Source organism: Heterocephalus glaber, unplaced genomic scaffold (genome assembly GCF_053883595.1).
Source record: "Heterocephalus glaber isolate CG9 unplaced genomic scaffold, H.glaber_assembly_v1.0 deba00000678, whole genome shotgun sequence".
Taxonomy (NCBI): domain Eukaryota; kingdom Metazoa; phylum Chordata; class Mammalia; order Rodentia; family Bathyergidae; genus Heterocephalus; species Heterocephalus glaber.
The window spans coordinates 361209-383895 of record NW_028258157.1 but is presented as its reverse complement, the minus strand read 5'-3'; positions in this window follow the sequence as shown (position 1 = coordinate 383895).

Below are 22687 nucleotides of genomic sequence, written 5' to 3'. Positions count from 1 at the left end.
ACTAATAACAAAACTTGGAGGGCCGTGGGATTTAGCTCAGTGGTTATGGTGCCTGCCTCTCAAGCACAAGGTCCTGAGTTCGATCCCCGGTACCAAAAAAAGAAAAAAGAAACTTGGAGAAAAGCCAACCGATTGTAAGGCACACGGTCCACGCAATTAAAAGTGCACACTTCGCACATGAAGAAGCCGTGAGGGCTTGGTCTGACCCAGACCAGCAGCGAGGACCTGCGTTGGCTGGCTGAGCAACTCCCCTTATGATGCTGGCTCCAGACACTGGCTGGGCAACACCTTGGCAGACAGTGTGTAGGTCGGAGCAGACGTGGAGTAATCTTGCCAAACTCTTGTTCTTGGGAGGACTTTTCCAGATAGTCTCCTTTCCTAAATGTTGAAGAAAACACAACCTTCCTTTGCAAAGGATGGAGTACTTGATAACAATTTTAAAGTGCAAGGTGAAGTTTTTAGAAAACTTATTAAGTTCCCTTTATCTCTGTCCCCTCCGACTTTTAAATTTTAGTCCTAATGATCTGTGAAATTCATAAACCCACGGACAGCTGCCAGAGTCTGCCTTGTGAAGGCAGCGTAGCCACATGGTAACTGCAAGCTGCTGAGGCGAGTGCTCACTCCACCACTCAGGAGTCAGGAACCATGGGCAAGTTGCACACTGTGTCCCTGTCTCATTTCTGAGACTTGAAGTAGAAACAATAACAGGCGCCACCCTGGAGTTGCCGTGAGGATGATCGAGTGCTGTGATTAACTTAAAGAGCCTAGTATAGGCAGGGTCCTACTTTGTGTTGGGGATGGTTATCCTCACAGCCACCTTCCGGTTGTCACCATCACATTTTGCTGGCATTGTAAAGATTCTAACCACCTGCATCATTAATCTGTCGTTGAAAACATCCATGCATTCTTCATTCCACTGAAGTGCTAGAAGTAGACTCCGACAAGGCGAAAGTAGTCCCTTTCCGAAGTACACTACTGGCTGGAATATTGAGAATTTAATAAAATTTACTCTCGGAAACGAGGTCCCAGGACTTTCTCCTGCAGGAAGTAGTGTTACAAGTAGGGGGCACCGTGGAAGCTCAGAGGTGAATCCAAGCTGGGGAAAGGACGCCCAGGTGGAAGAGGAGGCTGGAGAGACAAAGGACTGGGGCCTGGGCTCCTCTCTGGGTGACACGGAATGTTCAGGAAACGATGCGTACGCAGAGAAGAGTATGCTCGTATTTGCACTTCAGCAAAGTACCCCAGGGGAAGTGTGGGTTCTTAGTGGAAGGGCTCCTACAGCGAAGAGACCACTGCCAAGATAAAACATTTTGATGATTGACAACAAAGCTACATAGTTAAAAGTGGACCAGTTATTGAAATATGCAGAAGAGAAAAAGGAAACACTTTCATGATTCATGGTTTGTGATACTGGAAAATAAAGGGAGAAAGCACAGGAATTTTCAGAGTTGGGGCAAGTAACACTAATGTCAGCAGTGCGGTTCCCCGAGCCGGTGAAGACTGGAGGAGGTCCAGGCCGGGCAGAGGGAGGGGGCCACATCCCAGGGAGAAAGGCAGTGTTGCACTTCAGAAATGGTGGAGATGCAAAGACAAGGACTTGCAGAGAGGAAACCCTGCTGGCCCAAATCAGTGTGCACAATAGAATGATTCTCAGCATGGACAGCAGATTAGAAATAGCTAATGGAGATGGGCTCGCTTTGATTTAGTACTGATTAACACCCATGTTCCAACTCTTAGGTCAGAATCTTGGGGGGCTGTGAAGCCGGGGACTCATGGCCAGGGGGTGTGCACTACAGGCATGACAATTTCAATGCAGGTGATTCCTGAATCGTATTTGGTAAAGCCCCATGTAGAGGGTGACTATTGGTTCAATTCAATGAGCACACTTTATGAATACATATTTTGAATGCACTCTATGATCCCACCTCAACTGTAATTTTTTTCAGGCCTGAATTTTTCATTGGTTCATTTTTCTCTTTGGACCTCGATTATATAGCTGCGTATAGCTGAATAAAGTTCCCATTTACTGTGGTTAATAAGCTGGACCACCATTAGGGTCATTGCTTTTATGGGACATTCTGTTCCAGTTCGAGTCATATGAGTATCAAATGTCTTCTACCCTACGGTCGACCACAGACTTCTATAAATATTATCAGGCAACCTTGTCAATCAGGCTCATTTTTACAGAAAATGATACTTGGAAGTCAGAATAAGGTTAGAACGTGATATGACTTGACAATCTGGTTCATTATAATCATATTTTACTAAATAATGACCATTTCTTAATAAAATAGAACATTAATCAAACCTTTTTAAAGATCCACTTACAAGGTGAATATTTCAGATTCATTTCAGCCTGCCTGTCCCTCTTAACTCATAAACACTCAAAAAAGTCTGAGGAGCCAAAGTGAAGTCATGAGGCTCAGGGTCAAAGTTCCAGGCTCTGATGCCAAATGGCATGGATCCACATGCCAGCTCCCCAACCTGGACACGATGTAGGTATGTCCATCTTCCTTTTCCTGGTCTGTCTGCTTTATTCAAGTCACTCAATAAATATTTGCATATAATAAACAAAGATAATAGCCACTGTCTAACAGCTGCTGCAGCTTTTGTCTTTAGCCTTAAGCTTGATCCTTCCAGTTCTTAGGATTGCAGGCATACCTGGAGAAACCAGGCATCAAGAGGGTTCCCAACATGCATGGACTACTGTCAGGATACCTAGCATGTCAGAATAGTACCAGAACTTTCCATTTTCCACTCTTTGGAGCACGAGGGAGACATCGATGAGAAGCACGCACATAGCACAGGCTCCAGAAGGGTACAGGGAGGGGTCATCTGAGAAACAATCCAAATATGTATTCTATTACTAATGCTAACAACCACCATGTGGGCAAGGGGCTTGATATTGAAGGGTTGATGGAGGGCTACAGAAAAGGCCCGATGGAGACCAAGCTGGACTTGGTGACTCCGTGAGGGAAGGCAGGTGGAAGATTCATACTGTCCCCAGGTCTCCATCCAGATGCAGGAGCAGGGACACATCTGGACCACAGCAGACATGATGAAGTCACAGGGAGGTGGATGATGAAGTTATCTCAGGGAGAACATTTGTCTTCAACCAGCAGTGCGGGGATGCAGAAGGTGGACCTTCACACATGGGCCCATGTAGCATATGCTCAATAGACACACGTCTCACCATCTGTAGTCTTGTTTCCTGTTATTGGAAACCTTTTAGACTTTTTTTTTCCTGTGCTTACTTTTGCCTCTTATTTTCCTAATGATAGTTCTCAATCTTCTGAAATGTCCTCTTCACTTTTGCTTTAAATCCACATTTAATGATCTCTAAATGACCTGTTCCAATCTCAATTGTTCAGTAAACTTCCACGTTCCTAAGACTTGAATTTCCCCTTGCTCCAAGGCACCATCTTTTCACTCTCGCTCTGTTCCTGCTGCTGCTCAAGGCCTCTCATCCCCATTCCCTCAGATTCTGTTGTTTAGGAAGTTTCAGCAGTAGTTCCATGTTTATCCCAATCTGCATCCTGTAGCTATCAGATTTTATCAAATTTCACGGTTCCTCATTCACTCTCTGGCCCACACTGCCCCTGGACCGTCAGACCTTGGTATCTCACATACATGTCAAGCTTGACATGCCAAGTAAACAGCTGTCATCCATGTCTCCCTGTTTGCTCTCCTTTTTGTATGCCTCACCTCAGGGCCGTGTCAGAGATGCAAAGCCACCTAAACTGGAAACTTCAGCCCCATTAACTATTGAATTCAGACAAATCTCCCTAAATCCCTTTTTGATTCTCATGACTTCCCATGCCTTGTGCTGCTTTCTTGCTTCCGACTTGTAACAGTTTTTGCCCAAACTATCTAAAGCGCTCCCGTCTGACTTCCCTCCTTTGGGTTTCTTTCCACTTCTGTGCATCCTCCATTCTATTTATTTTTCTAAAATTTACCCCTGATTTCATCTTCTCCTGTTTAGAAACATTTAGTGACTCCCCGTTGCCCATAAAATAAAATACGAGAGTCTTAGGAGGACATACGATACCAATTAGAAGCTGGCCTCTGCCTAAATATGAGATCATGTTCTCCTCATTTCCATCCCTGTACCAAAAACTGCAGTTTTAACTCAAACCTTACCAAATTGCCTAAAGTTCTGGAAATCATACAGGGGAACACCTATTTCAGTGCCAGAATGCGTGGATCCCACAATGCCTTCTTTGGATCCTTCCAATATGGTTCTGTCTAGATGTCCCCCAAAGCCCCAAGTGCTCATAGGTAGGTGACTGGATCACGGGTGTGATATCCATCGGTGAGAGCCTACACCACTTGCTGTTGGAGGATGGGGCCTGCTCAGAAGGCTTGGGGTACTGGGGAGTGGCCTAAAAGGGTTTCTCTTCCCCATTCCTTTTCACGCTCTTTCCTGCTGCTTTTCCAGGAGCAATGCTGTCTGTCAGGCTGCCCTGCCTTGGAGCCAGCAGACGATGGACTGAAACCTCTACAGACTGAGCCATTGAGAGCTTTCCTCTTCTCCCTGCTGTCGGGTATTGTGTCTCAGCAACAAGAAAGGGACTAAGACAGCCCTGTGAACAGAGACACATCAATACACAGTTCGAATGCTACCATCTCTGCCAAGCCCCCTGCTGTTCTGAAGCACAGCTCCTTTGAAGAAGAGCCACCCTCTCTGAAGCATGTCTCTGTTATAACACATAAAAATGCAGTAAACGTGTGTAAAAAGCATAGACTTTAAAATTTAAAAAGCCTAGTTTCATCTATAGCTTTGTTTGTCCAATAATGGAGAAGCAGATTACTAGTGTAACTGCTTTGGTCAGATTTCTCATTGCTGAGACACATTGCCCAACGCTCAGAGGGTAAAGGAGGAGAGGCTTAATTAGTTCCCTGTTCAGTGGATTCAGCCATGCTTGACCAGCACCAAGCAACCTCATGGCAGAAGGGTGTGCAGAGCAAGGAAGCTTAGTTCAGAGCCACAAGGAAGCAGAGTGCAGGAGCAGTGCTAGAGGGGAAAGAGGGGGACCAGACACAGACCTCAAGTCTATGCCTTCTTGACCCACCAGATACACTCAGAACTGCATTCACCAAAGCCTGTGGTGGATCCCAAGGCCAACCATGCCGCCACTCCACCCCAAGTGCCGCAGCGACCAGGTAGGATTTGCTTAGCACCTCCGGGCATTAGTTTCCCTAACTGTAAATGGTTACGACCACATTTGCTTTGCAATATTGTTGGATCAATTATTAACGTATAGGATAGGAATATAATAGGACTCAATAAGTGGTACTTAGCAAAATAAGCACATAATCGATATGGCCATTGTCTCACTGCTATTGCTAGAATGACAAGAATGCTTCTGATAGTTACCTGGTTAGTCTTTGAGTGTTTTCGTCTCAATTTAAATGATGGGGACTGGGCTGCAGTACAGCTCAGTGGCAGAGTTTGCCTAAGTAATGGTGACACCACCCCATCTTCCAGGGGTCTGTTTCTGCCTCTCTAGTTCTGCTCTCTCCTACCTGGTCACTCACACATCAGGTCAGGACGCCTCAGAGGACGTCAGCCAGCCCTCACATTCTTATCTGTCACTTGAGAATTACTCACACATGTTTTGTTTTTAATTGTTACATGTGGATAAGATGAAAAAGGGGTCCTTTTACAGAGATTGAGTCAGAAATAAGAATCAGAAGTCTTAGATGACCAAAGGTGAACCAGGCCAAAGTCATAAACTGGAAGTTCAAAATAATATTTTAAAGTAGTAACTATGTGATGATAAAAAATAGATAAATATGTGAAGGAGGTGCACAGCCAGAGTTCAGGAGGAAGTTTGATTCTGTGTAGATCCAGGAAAGCAGGGCCCTGCTTTACACACCCAGCAGAGGCTCAGCGGGTGGGTCTCAGCCCGCAGGAGCCAGGCAACTCAACCTCCAGGGAGAGATGAAGGGAAATGGGTGCAGAGCAGTGGCCTGCTTTGTTAGAGAGTTATGGTGACCAGACAAGCAAGGAAAGACAATCTCTTATTGTTACTCTAATCCCTGTTTCTAACACTATCCAGCCCATAAGTAGGCATGGAAATGTGTTCTTTTAAAATATGAATTTACTACCCTGATACTTCAACCTTTCTGTAATGAAATGTCATTGCACCCAAATGTCATTAAATTGAAGAAAACAGCAAAATTGCCAAGCAGTCCCAGAAAGCTTACATTATTGATTCCAGTGAAGTACACGTTACATAGCATATGTATGTCTTTGCATAGGTGCACACTTATAAAGAAAGTGGTACTACAAGTAGCTTAAATACAGACCTAAAATTGACTATCAACTGTATTGCAATGAAATGTTTTTTGCATATGTTTTATTGCATTTTCTGCCTACTAATGAAAGTAAGATTGCTTTGAAACAAGAATTGGAGAATCAGAAAAATTGTGAATTAAAAAAAGAAAAGTATTAAACTAAGCTTGAATACCTATAAATTCAAAGTGCCCTAAAATATTGAAATTGCATTTTCAAACTCTAATGTGTGTCCCTCGGCATTCAAGTGCAGGCTTTGATAATCTCCATGCAGCAGCCACCTCTCAGAGCCACTCAGCCCCCGGTGGTCCCATTAGGATAGGAGATGATTGTGGTGGCTTGCATCAGATGCGCCCCCCCCAAGCCTCCTGCAGGCATGGGTGGGGATTTTTGGAGGTGGCAGGATCTAGGGAGTGTGGTGTTGATATTAAGTGTGTTACGCTGGGATTAAGGGTGCCTCACCCTGGTTGTGAGTGTTACGTCCTCTAGGGGCAAGTACCTGGCTGGAATATAGGGGCAAAAGGACTCTGTCCTTGCTTGCTGCTGCTTTTTGAAGAAGCATGTGACAAATGTTTTTAAAGAAAGTCTTAATTTGCATTTGTGTGCGCAAATAGTCTTGCTTCTTAGGTAAGCCTTATAGTAGCATTGTGGATGATGTTTTAGACTAATGTCTTAGTCACATGGGCTGCTATTATAGATTAGTGCAGTCTGGGTAATTTGCCAAGAGAAATTTGTTTCTCACAACCCCGGAGGCTATAAATGTCACAGAGGTTCACAGCATGGTCCGGTCCCAGTGAGGGCCCTTTTCTGACTTGCAGACTTTTTCTATTTTCCCCAGGCTGAGAGCTCTCTGTTGATTCTTGTGCAGACTCCGATCCCATTGGAAGGGCTCCATCCTTATGAGCGCAACTGATCCTGACAACCTTCTGCTGGCAACACCATCGCGCCCCCGAGCAGCACCTGGGGGAGCAGGGTTCAACATAGGTTTGGGGACAGCACAAACATTCGGCTTGCAACAACCACGTTTGAAATGAGCTACAAATCTCAAGTAGAGATTTTCTCAAAATCTTTATGAAAAATTAAATGTGTTCCACACCTAGCTTTGATGTATTTATTGGCAGAGCAATGAAACTGGAATATGCAAAGGGAAGACCAAGTAAAGAAAGGAATATTCATTTCAAACAGCACTTCTCCTGTGTAGACTTTTTTGTATCCATTGAGTTAAAAGAACTTCTCCATCTTCTACACACCCCATACTTCTTTTATGATCTCTCTCTCTCTCTCTCTCTCTCTCTCTCTCTCTCTCTCTCTCTCTCCTGTCTCATACTGTGGATTGAATCCAGAGATTTTGCAATGAGCTATATCCTCAGTGCTTTAAAAATTTTGTTTTTAATTCTAAAAGTGTCTCTAAGGCAATAAAATGTAAACTATATATGTCTGTTGCAAGAGCCAGTGTCTTTGTCTGATACCCTCCCGTGTCTGACCTATGGCGTCTGCACTGCCTCTGTTACAGTGCCTGCTGGCAACACAAGAAACACACAGTATTGTCTGGAGTGAAGCTTGGTGATTCTCCTCAGTCCTGGTCACTTCGTTGCCACCTTAGTGTATGTGTATCTGATGTGCTGAAACTCCTGGCTCCCAAAGCATCTTGAGCTACCTACCCCTTCCTAGCCTCTACTAGAGTCCCTCGGTCCTTGCACTGTGAACCTTCTGTGCATGTGCTGCCCCTTTGTCTCTACCACAGTTATGTCCCACTGAGAAATCTTCTGACCTTCACTATGCAGGTGACAGAAATTACGCAGCAACACATACTAAAGACCACATACAAAGAGTCACTGCAAAGATGCTAATTAGGCTTAGAGATGAAAAACCTAAGAGTGTGCTGTCTGCTGGTACTGCAAGAAATGTCAGTTGTCATTGATAAAAGCACCCTAAATTAACTCCAATCATGTTCATTTAAATAAGGTATATGTTTAGGAATTCTCTTGAGAAGAAACTTTCATCTTAGATTGACCCTTCTCAGCATCTCTATCCCTTTGTTCAATTTCATGTAGCAAGTAAAATTGTACTTTCTGTAATTTAGATAACTGCATAATCAGAGAGCAGATGAGAAAAATGTTATTATTAAGTAATATATGGACACGGTAATTTAATGTTTTGTTTCAGTTTTAATGTCCGAGATTGCTTCTCAGGTACATTTATAAGGATATTAGAGTGTAGTTTCCTTGGATTATGACATAGTTTTATATTTTATGACTCTTTATTTTTAGACCACCTGTCCTCAATACCTCTGAAAGCACTATATTTGCATTATTTATCTGAATAAGAGTTTAATGATCAACTATGAAACTATGAAATTTCATGCACGTGTCTAATATGGTGCCTTAACTGCAGAATGTAACCTCTAGGCATGATTAGGTAATCCCCATAATTTGATTAGTTTTCACTCTAAATTAAATAGATTATTCCTAAAATAGGAAATATTGATTTTCAAGCACAGTATATATGTAAAAGCAGGATTCTTGATTGTCGATGGTATAAAAAGAGAAAAAATGCTAAGTTATGATTTCTCCTGAGGAACACCAGTAAGCAACACTTAGAGTCATGTTTTGCTATTCCATTTCAAGATCTTCTCCATCTTAAGAGTGTGAACAGTAATTTATACTCTGCAACTCCTTTTAGATCATAATTGTGCAAATCCAGATGAATGCAAAGCAGTTACTTCTTTTAAAAAGACATGACTTTTTCTTCATCGATCGTGCCTGCTGTAGCACCCAAGTCCAGCCCAAGCAAACGAGCAGGGAAATATGAGACTATATACATTCCATATTGTGTTAGCAATGTCTACCATCAATAAAGATTTCATGCATGTGGAAATTAGTGTGGAGATACCTCAAAGAACTAGGACTAGAGGTCCCATTTGACCCAGCTATTCCCCTACTGGGTATCTTCCCCAAATAATTAAAAGAATCATACCACAGAGATACATGTGCACCTATGTTTATAGCAGCACAGTTTGTAATAGGTAAAGTTTGGAAACAGCCCAAGTGCCCATCAACTGGAAACTGGATAAAGAAGATGTGGGTTTTTTTTTTATAAAATGGAGTACTACTCAGCCATAAAGAATGAGAAACTAGAGACATTTATAGCTAAATGGATGCATATTGAGGCCATACTCTTAAGTGAAATAAATAGGACACACATGTGTAAATACCAAATAGTTTCTCTACTGTGAGAAACTGAAAGTGTAAATAAGGATTAAAATGAATAATTGATAATTTGAAATAGGAAGCAAAGGTCCAAAGGTGTAGGGGTGGTGGGACGAGAAGGGGAAAGGAAAGAAGGGAAAGGAAAAATTATGAGAAAGAAAAAAAAAATGGAAACGAAGTCTATGTAAATAGGGAAGGGCGGAGGGGGTGAAGGGCACACAGGGAATGGGGAAAAAATAAGAACCAAGATACATCGTGTACAGGTACAAGCACCCAATGATAAATGTAAACGTATTGTATACCTAAAATGTACCAATTATATAAATAAAAAAATTAAAAAATAAAGATTTCATGCAGCTTCTGTACCGTGTGCTATACGAGTTAGACTCGATGTAATTGATTCCAGATGTGCTTTTCTATGTCGAATAATGAATCATGATCTTTTCACCATCGTCTAAAATGAGATATGTGTACAAAGGGAGAAAATGTGCAAAAGTAAATTAATAATTGCCAATCTATATTTTGTGAGGATACCAGCTCTGAAGGGGAAGGAGGAGACTCTAGATCACAACAAAGTAAATAATGAACTAAGTTAAAGGCATCAGACAAAATGCAAAGAGCAGATGTCTAGCAGCAGCGCACCTGGCCTCTGGCCGTCTGTTAGTCACCACCCATGTAAATGGCTCACTCGTGAACTTTGCTCTCTCCTGAGAGCCAGGCCAAGGCAAAAGCGGGAGGGAACCATTCCCCAGACTCTCATAGACTGGGTAACTGCAAAATGTCTCCAGAGGCGGTGCCAAGAACCACGGCCAAGGAAACTGATAAAGCCGGGCTACTAGGGCCGTAGCACACAGTGTCTGTGCAGTGGAGGGAGGTCAGCCAGAAAGGTGCAGCAGGGGACGAGGGATGATTTCCTGTGCTATAAGATCAGTGGCTTTCACAGTGACTGCATGGTTATAGAGCCTGGCTCAGACCAAGGAAATCAGACATCTGGGGTTGGATCCTGGAGTGTATAGTTTCCTGCTGCTCTTCGCACAGCATTATCATGTACCAAGGACGGGAGGTGGGGGTTCATCAGCCCTTCCATGCATGGGGAAGCGCATGTCTCCTTACAACACCCTGCCCAATGGGCTGAGTCTTACTAGGACGCTCTCACTGAAGAGTGCTTTTGACCGATGCTGTATAAATACCCACTACAATAGAAAAGAAACGAGGAGCGAGTTACAAAAGCTGTAAAGAAGAAGGTAAAAGTATCCTTTGATGGTAACATTAAAGCCAACCCTCGAGATGGACATAAAGTTGTGTAGTCAGTGGATTATTAATATGCAAAATGAATATATAGTAAAGTGGTACAAAATGAAAATCTTACATACAATGAGTGAGAAAACATCTCAGAAAAAAACCTAATAAGCGAATAAAGCAAAGTTTTAAAATAACACTAAGGAACTTAAAATAAATGGGGAAGAATATTTGTTGGCTTAGGAAGAAAATCTATAATAAAGATGTCAGTTACCATGAAATTTTAAAAGTTAACACAAAAAAGGAATTTGCTTTGTAAATAATGTGTTCTCTTTAAAATTTTAAAGAAAAAAGTCCATGTAGCTATTATATTTTTCATAAAGCAAGAAATGAAAATGCTCCTAGGAGAGGGGAGAGGCAGGGAAGTGGAAAGGGAAAGTAAAAATTGTTCAAATGTGTTACGTATAGACACCCACTTCCCATGATGAGTTAGGTACTGCAAACACGTGCTAATAAAAAGTTAAAAAACTTAAAAACGGAAAGTGTTCTCAACAATATTTTTGTTGTAAATAAGAGAAATCTAAAGCAAATGAGTATTACAGCAAATATTGAATTTTTATCGAGGTGGGAATTATTTTCTGGATGAAAATACTGACTAGTAGTGATCAATCACAGACTGCAAATAGGAATCTGGGTGATGTTATTTGATTTTTAATTTTTTTACTTCCTTTTTAGGAATACATATATAAAACTAGGCCTATGAGTCTAATTCTTTGTCAGTATTGGAGATTGAACTCAGGGCCTTCACACAAAGTTACATCCCAGCCCTTTTTACGTTTATCTTAAGACAGAATCTAAGTGGCTAAGTTGCCTAGGCTGGGCTCCAAAATGAGATCCTCCTGCCTTAGCCTCCCAAAGTGCTAGTTTTAGGCCCTCACACCTGGCTTATACTTGAATTGAAAAGGAAAACATTTCTGCCCATCAGATTTATTCTTCTTACTCCACCAGTCCAGAGTCATGCTTTCTTATAAATAAGACGCTTGCATTGCTCTCCTGCTCTGGTCCATACTATGCATTTTAACACTTTTTCTCAGTGGCACCATTCAGCCCTCCCCTGCATGGGCCTCACTCCTTCTGGCCTTAGTTTCCCCAATAATACATTTCTTTCCTATCATCCACAAAGAAACAACACTGCTCAGAGTCCATTCTGTTTAACTGAACTGAAACGGCTCAACTTTTTATATTTGCTGCCATAAACATAGTAGTCTCTCTCTCCCCACCTTGCATACTAATTCCGAGTGAAACTCGGAGACCACTTTAGACTGTAGCTTAATTTCTCTCTTATAATATGACATTTTTATTGGAAAGTAATCCAGTTTTAAATAATCAGAGCAATCAGAGTTTTAAAATCTATTAGCAAATAAAGAGTTAACAGCATACTCCTTGGTATTTGGACCAAACTTTGAGACCCCATATTAATTTATTCAAACACTGAATCATTTACAATTTTATAACTCAGCTGTATGTTATATTCATGTGCTTTGGAGAAAGAATATTTAGAACAGCAATATTTTAAGCCAGAAAATGAAAACATATATTTTGTCCTCTGCTGAAAACATACATCTCATTGACATTATTTTTTCTGATGTTTAACCATATGGCTGAGACATAAGGAAGACTTCTAAGACTGATGTGACATTGAACTACATTTTAGTCTAAATTTTTGTTTTTCTGTAAGTGCAAATTACATTTATCTTAGCAGAGCAGTGAAGCAAAGATTATTCTTCACAAAGGGGTTATTTTTATATTTTATAGTTTACTTAAATCATTATTGATAGTTATAGCAAAGAAAATACATTCAGCATTTCTCTCCTCTAAGTGAGCTGCCAGTCCACACTGCTCATTTAGAAAGGATAGATTTTTGTTCACCTGAAGCATAGAATTTGGCTCCAGGCCATTAAAATAGTTTGAAAAATTACCTCTAAAAGATTTAAATTAACAAAGCAACTGCATTGTATGTATCCATCTTTGTTTCATACGAAGTCATTCATTTTACACCCTTAGAACAACGTGGTTCATTCATCACTGAAGTTCATTTTGTGACACATTTTAAGAAAGGAATATTCTGTCAACTAAAATATGGAAATGACACTCAAGCCAAATAAAGATTGTTTTATTTTTTTTCTTACACTTTCTAGATTATTTCTGCATTAGTGCGCATGCAGTTTGTCTTAAGATTGAATGCTTTTAAACCTTTTTCTTACAGAGTTTGTCGTGTTTAGTATTAAGAATGCATAAGGAAAGGAGGGAAATTCACTCCTGTTAGTGTAGGAGCTGAAGAGGACAGGAGGTTGCTGGAAAGGGAGAGGGAGGAGTGAGCAGCAGAAGGGGAGAGAAGAATGGAACGGTGACCTATTGTGTTAATGGCATTGGCATTGGAGAGATTAAGCAAAGATAGAAAACAGCAAACCACTGCCCTTCATGCCTGTGGGTGCCATGAAGTGTGAGGGACAGAAACCACGCTTGATGAAGTAAGCAGGGTGAAGAGGGAACCCTAAAACCATGATATGTTACGAGCTGAGCCAATGTGTTTGGTGGGGTATAATAGAAAAAAGATGAAGTTATAATAGGGTAAAATATAGATTGAATTTGTTTTTTGAAATAAATGTACATTTTGAGGCTCTCGATTAATTTACTTATAAAATGGAGCTGACAAATTTGCAAGATTAACATGGTCTGCCAAGGAAGTCCGAGGAAAACTGAGTTGTGTGTCAAACGAACGTGAATCTTTTCATTTTCCATTTAATTTTCTTTTTACCCAATCTTGACAGTTTTATAATGACAGTGTAAATGTTGAAATTATTTGTTGTAACCACACATTATTCAATCTCCCCTCCTTCAAACAGATTGTCTTAACAGAGCTACAGACCTATAAATGATATTCTTTGACACCTTTTAAAACAAGTCACTAATTCAATGAAAAGAATGCATTTAATTAGAATGGAAACTCAAAGTGTATCAAGGGTGAAATTAATCTGTTATTTTCAATTTTGTTAAGACGTAAAAGTCTGGAAGCTGGAGAAATGTTCTTCTCCTTCAGTAGCATCTACCGTACACTAAAGTGTTCATGAATGAGAGATGACTTTGGTTGCACAAATTCGGAGAATTTGGTGATATTGAAAAGTCCACATTTTCCAGTGTACAGGATTAAAAGTAATTGTCTTATCTTAGTTTAACCTAAAATTGTTATTTGGATATCCATTCTGCATGAGTAAGTCACTAAAAAGCAAATCATAGTTTTGTAAATTGCAAATTCTCCCCTCCTAATAGAGAAACGTTATAAGATAAGCTGTGGAACACAGAATAAATGTATTTTGGAGCATTGCAAAAACTGTAAACCTGGAAGCATTCTCAAATATACCGAATATATGTGTGTATTTATGGAAATGGTTATAAAAATTTTAAAGAATGCATTAAATATTTTTGGTAATAAACAAAAGAAGCCATACTAACTTTCTATTATAACCAAAAAATAGGTAGAAATAAAATGTTGAATTATGTTATTTGCTATTAGTATATAGCAATTTTTACATGATTGGTTTCCATGTTAGTCTAATTGATTTTGATTCAATTGATATTTCAAAAGGAAATTAATGCTTCTTATAGTCTTGCTTTCATCTCATTTTGTCTTATTTTATGACAGAAAGTTCCAGTTTCTTCTGTGAATTGTTTAGTATCTAGTAAGCTCAGGTTAGTATACTTGGTGTTTATGATATTTGTCACCAGATAATATTTAGTTTCTGTGCAGTGAAATCAGATAATACTGTATATAGTAGTACTACTATTTTGCTTTTAAAAAGTTATCCTGGGCCTGGGATTTAGCTCAGTGGTTTCGCTGCCTGCTGTGCAAGCACAAGGGAGTTCAATCCCTGGTACCCCAAAAAAAAAAAAAAAGAAAAAGAAAAAGAAATACAGGGGCAGTAAACACAGGAAATCATGTTAGGTTCTCCCGAGGTACCAACAAATCTGCAGTGAGCACTTCTGCAATGTGCAGATTCTCATGGTGTTCTTATTTTATAAAACTGGATCTTGGCATAGTATATTTCCTTAAAGAAGCTATATCAGATGCTCCTGTTTGGGTCGCGGATTTAGCTCAGTGGTTTTGCCTCCTGCTGCTCAAGCGCAAGGACCAGAGTTCGATCCCCGGTACCAAAAAAAAAAAAAAAGTGTACAACTGATTCTATAGAAATATAAAAGATTATAAAAGACATGCCAAAAATTGGATAAATTTGTACACACACGAACTACAAATACAGAATGCAGAAATGGAAACAGAGAAATCACTAATGAGTGTGATCAATGAATCTGTAAGGAAGACCCTCACGCTGAACATCATAACAACAAAGCCCATAGTCAGCAGCTTCACAGCAGGTGAGTTCTACCAAGTAATTCAAGAAGGATTAATACCAATACTTTGCAAATTATTCCAAAAGTCACTCATTTTATGAAGCCAGAACTACCCTCATGACAAAATCAGGTAAAACTACTATAAAAAAGAAAATGAAAAGCTAGTGTCTCTGATGATACTAGAGGCAAGAACCTTCCTCAAAATACTAGGAAATCTAGTTTAACAGCACATTAACCATATTACATATTCGGATCACTTGGGATGCAGGCCTGGTTCAGCATATGAAAATTAGATATAGTGCATCACATTGAAGAATGAAGCATAAAATTCACCTAATTGATATATGAAGAAAACACATTTGAAAAACTTCAACATCCTTTTGTGATCAAAATTCAGTAAGTTGGATCCAGAAGGACTGTCCCCAACACAATAAAGGACATACATAAAATATCTACTGCCAGCGTCAACATGAACAGGCCTAAGAAATTATTTCAGTACAGGGATATGATGACGTGTAAAGGGTCAAGTAAGTTACAAATTAGGAAAACAAGACCTAGGTGGAATAATGAAAATAACAAATGTTTTAAAATAGTATTTCTTGATAATGTACCAAAATTACACAAAAGTCATAAGGATTGTACCAGAAAACAAAACCAAACACTGAAAACCCTCTAGCTTCTTAAAAACTAAAAGTACTATATGTAAAATTCATTGTATTATATTAGGAATTTATTTCCTTCACACAATGAAAATTCTAAGAGTATGTTTCAAAAATTAAGTGTCTTTCGTACTCTATGGGTTGTCTCTTCACTCTGTTGGTGGTTTCTCTTGCTGTGTAGAAGCTTTTTAGTAGATGAGGTCCCAGTTGTTGATTCTTTGTAGTAGTTCCCATGCAGCCTGGGTTTCGTTCATGAAGTCTTTGCCTACTCCTATGTTCTCAAGCTTTCTACCTGTTTTCACTTCCAGCAGATTCAGTGTTTCTGGTTTAATATTTAGATCTTTGTTCTACTTTGATTTTGGTTTAGTGCATGGTGAGAGATATGGGTCTAGTTTTAGTCTTTGGCATGCAGAAAGCCAGTTTTTCCAGCCCCCTTTATTAAAGAGGCTGTCTTTCCTCCACTGAAGGTATTTGGCCCCTTTGTCAAATATAAGATGGCTGAGTGTGTTTGAAGTTCTTTCTGCATCTTCTACTCTGTTCCATTGATCTTCAGGTCTGTTTTTTGCCAGTACCATGCTTTTTTTTTTTTTTTTTTTTTTGGTACTGGGGATCAAACTTGGGTCCTTGCGCTTGTGCAGCAGATGGCAAAACCATTGAGCTAAATCTCCTGCCTCCCATGCTGTTTTTATCACAGCAGCTCTGTGATATAATTTCAGGTCAGGGATTGTGATGCCCCCTTGTAATGCCTTGCCTTTTTTGCCCAGAACTGTTTTTGCTACTCTAGGTCTCTTCTGATTCCAAATGAATTTTAGAAATGATTTCCATAGTTCTTTGAGGTATGCTAATTATAATTTGATCAGGATTGCATTAAATCTCTATAACCATTATGAGAGTGTGGCCATTTTCACTCCATTAGTTTTTCCTATCCAGGAGCAAGGGATGTCTTTCCATTTTCTAATATCCTCTTCGAACTCCTTCTTCAGAGTACTGTAATTTTCAATGTAAAGATCTTTTACTTCATTTATGAGATTGATTCCTAAGTATTTCATTTTGTTCAATGCTATTGTGATAAAGGACTAATATCTATAACATATAAAAATTGAAAAGAATCAACCCACCAAATTTAAAGACTCAATCCAAAACCCAGTATCTGAGATGAATACACACTTCTCAGAAGAAGAAGTAGAAACAGCAAATAAATACATGAAAAAATGTTCACAAATTAAAACAACGCTGAGATTCTGTCTCACTCCAGAAATAATAGCTGTTATCAAGAAATCAACCAACAACAAATGCTGGCAGGGGTATAGGGAGAAAGGAACCCTTCTCCACTGTTGGTGGGAGTGCGGACTGGTGCAACCACTGTGGAAATCAGTGTGGAGATACCTCAAAGAACTAGGGCTAGAGGTCCCATTTGATCCAGCTACTCCCCTACTGGTTGTCTTCCCAAAAGAATGAAAAGCATCACACCACAGTGATATATGTGCACCCATGTTTATAGTGGCACAGTTTGTAATAGCTAAAGCTTGGAAACAGCCCAATTGCCCACCAACTGATGAGTGGATAAAAAAAGTGTGATTTTTAAATATAACGGAGAATAAAGGAGAATAAACTCGAGACATTTCTAGGTAAATGGATGCACCTTGAGAACATACTCTTAAGTGAAATAAATTGAACTCACATGTAAATATCACATTGTTTCTCTGGTGTGAGAAACTGAAGGTGAAAATATGGACTAAAAAGAAAAATAAATATTGTGAAATAGGAAGAAATTGCTCAAAATTATACAGATGTGAGATACTTTTTCAATACTTAAAAGATTTTATGCAAAAAAGGTATAGTATTATTAGGAAATGAGCTGAGAAATAGATTAGCGAATGAAAAATATGTTCTTTTAAGATCATGGTACCCAGTGTATTTACCAAGGTTATTCTCTAATAATTTTTGTTGTGAAAAATTATTTTTTCGTAGAATGGCTTTTTTATTTTCTTTATTATATCTACTTGTAATACATTAAATTTTTTAAAGAGCATACAGTACATCACTGCCTCTAGAGAGCCTCCTATGTAAACTTTTGGAACTTGCTTTATTAGGATGAATCCGTCTGTGGAATTAGGGTTGTGGTTTATTCATGTGGTTTAAAAACAATCTTTTAAAAATGCAAACACCCCCAGGGAAAGATACACTTTAAGTCTGATGACTCATTTATATTTCAGCATATATGTATTTTAGAAAGCATGTTACCTAATGGAAGCTCAACAAGCATTTGCGAATGAGTAATCGATGGTGGACTTTTCTAGAAGGTGGATGTGGACCCACATCTCAGAGAGACCTGGGCTGTGCTTATCTTGTATCCATGACGATGCCTGGAAGCATGAGGCAGCCACAGCAGAGCATCCTGGGGGACTGCCACACACCCAGGGTGAGGCGGGAGTCCTAGCTGAGGATCAGAGAACTCATGTTCCTGGCACTGCAGCCGGGAGATTTTCGTCTCTGTGTACATGGGGTGTTTGTGTGTGGGTGATCTTAGGACAACCCACAAAAAATTTCAGCGTTACATATTTGACAAACCTGAAGAGGAGCAATACCAGCTCAAAAGAGTCCCACTGGAACAGCATCGCTGTGGCAGCTCCGTCTTCCTTTCAGGTTTTCCAGTGTGAGCTGTGGGTAGAGATGTACAAAAAGACAGGGTTATTTGCCTTCTCCAATTGTAGTTTCCCCTCCTACTTCAGGCAGAGGGAGAAGTTCTAGCTTTAATTCAAATTTGGATTTTTCATTTGTCATTGAAATAAAATGCTTTACAATTAAAAAAAACAGAAATTGTGCCTTTAATTAATTATTTCAATGTCTACAGCCACTTCACGTGGATGCAGTGCTAAGTCCAAGGTGGGCAAGTTACAGCTTAGTGTGTTTGTACATTTGCACATGAACAGTGTTGTGGAGATGAAGCCCGACGTGCTTTGGCGATGGTCTTTCACTTGGCAGTACTCATGCCATTACTGACAAGTAAGACATGTTTGACCATTTTCTGTTTCCCTCCCAGGCTGCAGAAAATCCAGACTCACAGAAGTATCCAATAGCAAGCAGTGGACTCGCTTAGCCACTTCTCCATTGAGGGCGGCTCACGTGGAGGAAACCAAGAATTCTAGACATGTCTTTGAAGCGGCCTCAAGCCTTTCTTCTGTCCTGAAGGCTGACATCATCTGCTGTGTTGGTGTTTTCTGTACTAGACAAGGAATGAATGACAAAGCCCAGGTTCTACTTCTTAGATGTGTGTGTAGAAGAAGTCTTGACACAGGGAATTCCGGCTCCCTGGTGCCTGTAGTTACTCAGACGCCGAACTCCTTTCCTTCGGCGGAATATCTAGGACTGAGAAGCACACATGCCAGCTGGCTCCCTCTCCTCCTTTAGATAACATACACTTCTAAGAATTTCTTGAGGCTCCATAACAGTGATTATAAGACCAGAGAAAATCAGCCACTGAAATATCTACGTTGAATGAACTTTATTGAATATTCAGAAAATCAATTTTCCTTTTGTGTGACAATTTCTTAACAGGAGAAAACCGAAAAAAATCAAAAACAAGAAATTTGACTTCAAATAATTCAAACGAAGCACTTGAAAATTTATTTTCTTTCCCATTCAGAATATGTGTGGCTCTGATAGTTGTCAAATTAACTTTTTAACTGAGCAGATTGTAAAATTTGACCTAAGGTAGATTACAATTTTTTTTTTTTTTTTTTTTTTTTTTGGTACCGGGGATCTGACTCCAGACCTTGCTCTTGCAAGGCCAGCACTGGAACCACTGAGCTAAATCCCTGGCTCGGTAGATTACAATTTTAAAACTAAGGTCCATCCCAACAACAGTTGAGAGCCAGAGCCACATTTTAATACCAGAGATACTAAATGATTTTCTCTGATGGTAGGAAACTGGGATGGGAACAGATCTCTCGAGCAGTCACGCAGTTCTACATGGCGACTGTGGAAACAGGGTGATAATTGCAGATTGTTTCATATACAGTAACTGATATTCTGTAATCTTATGTCTCTTAGTATTTGCCTCTTAGGCCTTCCAAGTTGAGAGGAGAATCTATTTATTCAATCTCCTTCCTTCAGAAATGAGTATTCGTGCCGTCAGAAGGAATAGTAAAGCAACAGCTTAAACTCAATTTCTTTGGTTAACCTAGGCAGACTGCTGATTATGAAACTGTGGCAATTAACAAAAAAAGCCAGTCTACCTCATTCCCGGAGCTGAAATTGTTAGCATATCTGAAGCATATGTATTGGTGGTAACTGTCAAACTCTGCACTGCAAAATTCAAAGCCAGAACTTGAGTGGGATATTAAATACGAGGAGGATTCTGTTTTCAAGCACTATAAAAGGTAAAAGAGAAACTCAAAGCCCTAAGGCACATATATTGTGCTGACATTTAAAACTCCCACAAAGATTTTATTTATTATGCTTTTTAAAAACAGAGAACTAGAAATACACATTCCATTTTGCAAGGTGAGATGTATTCTCTCCATGACAATAAAAATGTAAAAGTAAGATATTTTGTGCATTGAAATCCCAGTGAATTTAAAATTTGCAAATGATCTCTTTCAGAGGACCTCGGGACAATAGTTTAAAAACTTCTGGTGACCCCATAACGATTCTTATCCACAAAATGCTTGGAAATTGCTCAGCAGACAGGCTGCAATGCCAGCTGCACTAGTCCATGCTGGAACAGCCTCTGCTGAATCGCGTGAGGGCTGCTTTGCCGGGATCGTGTTAAGTGAGTGCCAGCGGCAGGGAGCCAGGTGTTTCCTGTTCCCCACGCATGGCACCAGCATATAGACCAGCTGCAAGGAATCCAGCCGGGGGGGTGTTTGTTCCTCTAAAAACTCTAATTCAATTCACCACTGCTCACATGGAAATTGGTTTGTGATTGGAATTATATTCTAGAAATGTAAAATCTATAATGAAGGCGTACACCCTCCTCCTCTATTGCTAATATACCAGTACTGTACAATGTCACAGAATTGCAAATACTAATTATGCGCAGGGCCTCATTTTCTCCTCACAGTTCCTTACTGACCTCGCCTCCGTATTCCCTCTATTACTGCTCCTGAGGGCAGGGGGGCGGGCACCACTGAAGCGGGAATATTTCCACGTTCAGAATGGTGGGGAGGAATGCAAAGATTACTGAGACAGACACATGCATTTTAGGCACCTCTGAAGCTGCTGTTTACTGTTCATGTATTTTACTAGAATTAAAATATTAAGTGCTGCACTTGAAAACTGGAAACGCTTTTTGCACATCATCCCTGGTTGGTCATATATGAACGTCCACTGGGGGCATCAGGTGTTGTTGCAGCTACAGCCCTCCAGGATTTTTGTTATGTCCAACAGAATACTGAGGAGGAGGGAATTTTTTCTGGGGAGAGCACCAATAATGTCATGCGCTGATTAAGCCGTATGTCTGCAGCCCTCATTCCCCAGGAACTTAGTCTTCAAAAACACTCCGGAAAATCAAGCACTGCAGGGCACTTAAGGAAGAGAATTTCCAGATTTTATGTCATTGCCCTGCCACTGCTATAATAAATCGTTTGGTTAGGTGCAAGAGAGTGACAGAATGCAAAAGGCTTACTGAGTCATATGTCACCCAATTGCATTATAAGCAGTGTCTTAGAGTTTCACAGAAAAGAGCATAATATCAAGAGTTCTTAAGACTCACATTTGTGTAGGGTTAAAGATTATATAGAAGAGGGCTGGGGATTTAGCTCAGTGGTTTCGCCACCTGCTGCACAAGCGCAAAGACCCCAGTTCGATCCCCAGTACCAACAACAACAACAAAAAGATTGTATAGAAGTGATGGATGCCCAGAATAGCGGGTGGGCTTTCCCCTAGCTATAAAGAGCTAAACCCTAACTGCAGCACCCTAGATAAGGGCATATGTCTTATGCCTGCATGTGTACCCACAGCAGGACGCCGAGGGCCGGGTACTCAATTTGGGAACCAGAGTCAGCGCCCAAGCATCTCAGCCTCGCTGTCTGACCCCTGTAATTCTGGACAAGTAAAGCCATCTTCATCTCCAAAGTAGAGAGAATCCACACTGGCAAGTCGCACCGAGGGGACAGCTAAATGTGTGAACCCTGGGGTGAAGTTTTCACTAGGTTAATGTATTAGTATTTTTGTTATTGTAAAAATACCCTTACACGCCATTAGAGATATTTTAGGGTTTTGTACTTGGCTTCATTTTCCTCAGTCCTACTCCTTGCTTGTATCTCCAGCTCTAAACCCTGGCAAAAGATGAATACTTTGGTAGAAGGAAAATGGTCCTTGTCCATTTCTTTCCTCTTTTTCTTTTTGCTGAGTTTCCAGTTCCATGGGCGCTAACAGTGCTAGGCTGAGGACAGCTCCCACCATGCAGGTAGTACTTTCCTGGGCTGCAGGGGGGAGCGTAAAGGCTGCACGTGGTGGCTGGGCCTTTCTCAACCCTGGACAGATGTGTGCATATTTTGGCCAAAAGGAAGAGGGTGATAAAGGGAGAGATTTCTCAACACAGTGCCTTTCTGGTGTCTTTCAAAAGGGGGGAAAAGGATTATACCTCTAGGTTAAAAAGCAAAACTAAACCACAGTTATGTAATTTTGAAAGATTCCTAAATCAGTATTGGCATTATTTTTAAAACATCGGACTTCAAAGAAATAACCAAAGAATTTCTTCTGACCTCATACTACATATATTCCATTAAAAATGCAATTTGTAAAACATATTTCAAATGGTTATTCTCAGGAGCATATGCCTCAGTGCAGACCAGACACATGGACTGTTTCAACTGTGTGCAGCTCCTCTTCTTTATTTTCCTTGTTGCTTCACATACAGGATAGGACTT